Genomic DNA, 4931 nt, shown 5'->3' on the forward strand with positions numbered 1-4931 from the left:
CTGCTCTGCGGGACTAGCTCCCGAATTTTTCATTGTGGATGAATAGTTACATAGAGATTGACAGTAACATACAGATATTTGACCTAACTTTTCCATCCCCTCAACCAATGTTCACAAACTTTGTATGAAAGCTAGTCGTGGTAATTCTCTGTTTCATTAGTGTTTTGGAATATAGTCCAGGGGATGACTATGGAGTGTAAAAGAGAAAATAACTGTTTTTCAGATCCAGAAAGAAGCAGTGTGACTGCAGGTCACCTTCTTGTAGCATTGAAGATGCCAGAGTAGGCATCTGTAAATACCGTGCTAACACAAACCCACATACACTGACAGCACTAGAAAAGGCAACGCAGCTGCCTTCCCTTCTTCCCTGCAAGCAGACCAAACACCATCTGGGGGGTGAAACCGTCCTTCCATGGCAGGATATGCCAGGAGCCTGTGTGAGGAGAAGGTGCTGGGATGTGCAGCCCTAGGCCCTGTGGTGACAGCTGTCGAGGCCTGTGGAAGCCTGCCACCTGTCCTGTTCAGTGAAGGTCCCAAATGCAAGGCTAGAAGTGAAGCCTGGCCCTGAAGCCCCCAGGGAGCCGGGTGTCATTGCACGGGGCATGTGAGGAGCAGGACAGAGAGGGCTGGAGCAGGTAGTTGTGGCCGAGTGGTGAAGGCGATGGACTAGAAATCCATTGGGGTTTCCCCGCGCAGGTTTGAATCCTGCCAACTACGGGCTGCAGTTCCCTTTTGGGCTGCCAGCAACTGACCATTCTGCACCTGTGGGACTCAGCTCCACACTGGACCTGCTGCCCAGGGAGACAGTCATAACCCCTTGCCTACAGCACCTGTCCTCCTTCCCCACAGAACCTCTGGGATGAAGGGGAAATCTACTCCCATTGCCAAGCTAGGCAAGCTGGGGAAAGGGAAAGGGCCAGTGCTGAGCAGGAGCCATGAAGGAGGTCCTTCTGTGCACACATGGCCCTTGTTCGTAGTGATGACAGCCTGCCTGAGTGGTGAAGCATCCTAAGAAAAAAGTAAACCCTAAGGGGCTGATGTGGAGAAAGCCCAGAGAAAAAAAATTCCATTTCTAGTCCATGGTTTGTGCCCCACAGCCAAGCCACTGGGAGTGGGGGATGCTAATGCTAAGGTGCTAAGTGCAACACAGTTTGCTAAGAAGAACAAATGCTATGTGAAACCATGAACTTTTATCCTAAGACTTGATATGACCTCAAGATCCAACCTAAACTGGCTCTTGCCTGCTGAGAACACGCAACACTGATGATAAAAAGACTAGGAGATTGGCCTTAAAAAGCTAGGCTGATAAACATGGCCTTGGTGCATAATCAGATCTCTCTGACTGGTTATGCATGCTCACATCTGCACACCCAGCCCTCTCTCTCGTGTCTTTGCTCTCTCTCCTCTGCCTGGCTCTGCGTACTCCGGTATGTGGATGAGACAGAGATCCAGCAGACATGCACAAACATGCAAGCGTAAGCACGGCCACCTCATCCCTCATCTTCACCAGCAGGCTCTACCAGCTCAGCCTGCACAGAACATTTCTGGGACACCTGCCAACATATAAGACTAGACACAATCCAACAGTGCTGGATTGAACCTGTGTTGGGGGAACTAGGAGCCACCTCTACCACAAGCAATTTTGGTTAAGTCAGGCACAGAGAGGAGGGGTTGCTCTGACTGGCTGCAGGGCTGAAGAGTCAACGGGGCAGCCCTCCAGTGTCACAGAGCAGAAAGGGCAGGGCTGCACCAGGAGGGAGGACAAGCCAGGAGTGCTGCACAGCATGGGCTGGGCAAGGCCCTTGTACCTGAGCACAGTCAGAGAGACCCTGGGAGCTGGTTTCCCAAGCAGATTGCAGCACTCACGAGCTCTCTGCAGAACAGCTCCTCTCCATCCTGCAGAGCAACAGGGCTGACACTCACTTCTAGGTTTCCTGCAGAGCCAGGCTGGGTGGTAAAGAGCAAGTCTGCAAGAGGGGTTATGGGAAGGATATGTGGGGAGAAGGACAACACTAGACCTTGCGCTTGCCAGCCCGAGTGCAGGGGCACTGAGGTTTGCAGGGAGAGCTTGATGCAGCCTGGTGATGGTGCAGGGAAGAGGAGGGCAGGAGGCCTGAGCAGCAGCGTTGGTGCTGGCAGGTCCAGGCAGCATCAGGCAGGGCTGCTGGGGGGAGCAGACTGGCGCAGGGGGAGCGTGCTGGGCCCATAACCCAGAGGTCGATGGATCAAAACCACCCTCTGCTACTTGCTTTTGGCCTCGCTCCAGCCCCAACAGACACTGCCTCTCCCTTGCAGCGTTCACCAGGTGCTCCCTGCATTGCTGCCCTCCTGCCCTCTGGACACCCAGGGCTGTCCCACACCCACAGCCCCCTCTCTCTGCCACTCACACCTTCTCCTTTGCCTTCTCAGCTGACATCTCTCCCAAAGTACCCATCAGGAAGGCTGAAGGGGAGTAAACATATTCCAAAAAGGGCCGAAAAAGCCAGGCTGAGAGAGGAGGAAGGAACAAAATGAGTGGGAAAGAGCAGAGGGAAGATGCACACAGCTCAGGCAGTTAAAGGAGTCTAGTGTAAAGAAGTGAAGGTAAGCCTTGGCCAGGGCAGAGGGAGGTGTTTTATGCTTGAGTTTTCGTTTCTCATGACGTGAATCTTTTTTATTTGGCACTTGCATAGAACACGCACAGCTGGCACAGATGTGAGTGGAGAAGGGGAACATCACGGTGCCTTCTTCGTCCAGGTCCAAAACAACCCAGCTTCCCTCTGCAGGTTCAGGCAGTTGAGCTACTCCCCTTGGCCTTTCCCACAGTTTTCCCCCATGGCCAGGCCTCTGGGCACCTCCAGGCCTGTGGGAGCTGCTTTGGACCATTCAGAGATTCCCAGGGAGTGTTGGAGAACAGGAGCAGGTGCTCAGAGAACTTGGAGATTCTCCACAGCTGGGTACCACACTCAGGTTTCCATGAGGCTCAGACACTCAGTAGCCTGCGCTCCACTGAAGTCGCTCCAGTTTATTTTGTCACCTCCCCTTGGGGCTCCATAGTTTTTCTTCCCCTTTTGTGGAGATGGGAGCAACTTTTCCCTCTCCATAGTCATGACAGAGTTCCCCTGCCCTCTTCTCCTGAAGTTGGAGAGCCTCTGAGATGCACCATTCCCACTTTCAGGCAAACTGGTACATTCTGTAGGTGCCAATTAGGACGGGGCTTTGATCAGCAGGGCTTCAAAACAGAAGGTTTCTATGAACTGGCAGTTCCTCACTGGGAAATGCAGCCAGCACCAGTGTGGAGAGGGACAGGCGGGATTAAAGGCCCACCAGTAAGAGGCCAGCAGGGACATCGTAGCTTCTAGCGCATTTCTCTCCAATGATAAGAGGAACAAAAACCTTTTAGAAAGCCCTCGGCATAATGTAGCAAGACGAAGCCTAATGTAGCAAGACTAGGCATAATGTAACAGAAACCTAGCAGAGAAACCATAGCTCTACAGAGGCCGGAGATGAGGCGAAGCAGGTTGTTTTTGGCTTGCAAGCAGGTGAAGTGGAATGTTCCGCTGAAGGAAGAAAGAGCTACATGACTTTTGCTGAGTAGCAGCATAAAATGACAATATGTTTGTTCAAGGAATCAGATCAAGAAGCCGACACCGGGGGGGGCACCAGCTGTGAAGACAGCCGGAACCACTAGAGACTGTTGATGAAGACTCTCAAATACCAAAGATGGACTTCTGGCAAAGGGTGGGGTTATATAAATACTTTATGTTTTATGCCTTAACTGAGTGGTACAAACAAATGAATATGCGATAGGAGTACGTAATAAATACCAAGAAGCGTGAATCTTGTGCACGCTTGATTAGAGGAACAATCACCTGTGTCTAGCAAGCTGTAATAAAAGTGCCAGCTTTTTAACACTTTCAAAAGAGGGTTAAAGATCCTTTTTGCCAACTTTTCTGTATCATCAGCACTGCTGGCCAGAGAGATACTTCATCACACAATCCCACCACAGGCTGCACAAGCACTGGTGGTGTTTTTCAGAAGGATCACAGTCGGGATATTTACTAGGTAGAGGGAACGCATATGGTGCTATCATAGCATGCTGGAGCAAGTCATGATTGAGGGAGATGCTGAAGGAACTGTGTTTGTTCAACCTGGAGAAGCAAAGGTAAGAGGGCTTCCTCTGTGTGAAGGTGGCTCTCTGGCTGGCCAAGGCCTACTGGCAGCCAGAAAGCATCAAATCACACATTGCTGTCCAAGAATGCACTCTGTGAGGTGCAATGTTGAAAAGGTTAAGTTGGAAACTTCATAACCAGGTCCAATCAGGAGAAAGCAAGATTCTCATGGGTTACCAGCCAGAGTCAGCAAAGAGCTCTGGCACTCCCTTGAAAAGCCCTGTGAGTGGTGGCCCTGGAGGAAGGGAGCTTGTACTTGGTGATGGCCAGGGAGCTGGAGAGAGTGCCAGGCTCACCCAGGACTGCATGGCTGCACCAGGGTGGCCACAGGAGAAAGACAACAGGTGTTTAGCAGGTCCCATGGTGTAATGGTGAGCACTCTGGACTCTGAATCCAGCGATCTGAGTTCAAATCTCAGTGGGACCTCAAGTTTTAGCTCTCTCAGAGCTTTCCTCAGCATGCACACACCTCCACAGAGGAGGAGGACGAATCACCACGACTCTCCAGCTATGCTGCACAAAGTCTTTAATGAGAAGGAGCAACTGAAGTGGCACAGAACGGAGACCAAGAAACACATCTGTAGGGTTCAGGGGGAGAACTGCCCATTTCCCAGGAAGAAACTCCACACAAAGCACTTGCCTTTCCGCATTCTGCTCTCCCTGCTGGCAATCCCAGCCCAGCAAGAGCAGTCCCTAACTCCAGCACCCTCCCCCAGCAGCAGGAGATTCAGCAAAGCAGAAGAGAATGAGCCCTTTCTCAAGGAGCTCAGAGCACAGCAGA

At 51.7% G+C, this 4931-nt stretch overlaps 2 non-coding genes across 2 annotated transcripts; both read left to right on the forward strand.

Annotated features, from left to right (window-relative positions):
- The first annotated feature begins 635 nt into the window (after nt 1-635).
- On the forward strand, nt 636-717 carry TRNAS-AGA (transfer RNA serine (anticodon AGA)). The gene has a single exon. It is a non-coding gene; the product is annotated as a tRNA-Ser (tRNA).
- A 3788-nt stretch (nt 718-4505) lies between these two features.
- On the forward strand, nt 4506-4577 carry TRNAQ-CUG (transfer RNA glutamine (anticodon CUG)). Its single transcript has one exon. It is a non-coding gene; the product is annotated as a tRNA-Gln (tRNA).
- The last annotated feature ends 354 nt before the right edge of the window (nt 4578-4931 follow it).

The sequence above is a fragment of the Patagioenas fasciata genome, chromosome 12 (assembly GCF_037038585.1).
Source record: "Patagioenas fasciata isolate bPatFas1 chromosome 12, bPatFas1.hap1, whole genome shotgun sequence".
NCBI classification, from domain to species: Eukaryota; Metazoa; Chordata; class Aves; order Columbiformes; family Columbidae; genus Patagioenas; species Patagioenas fasciata.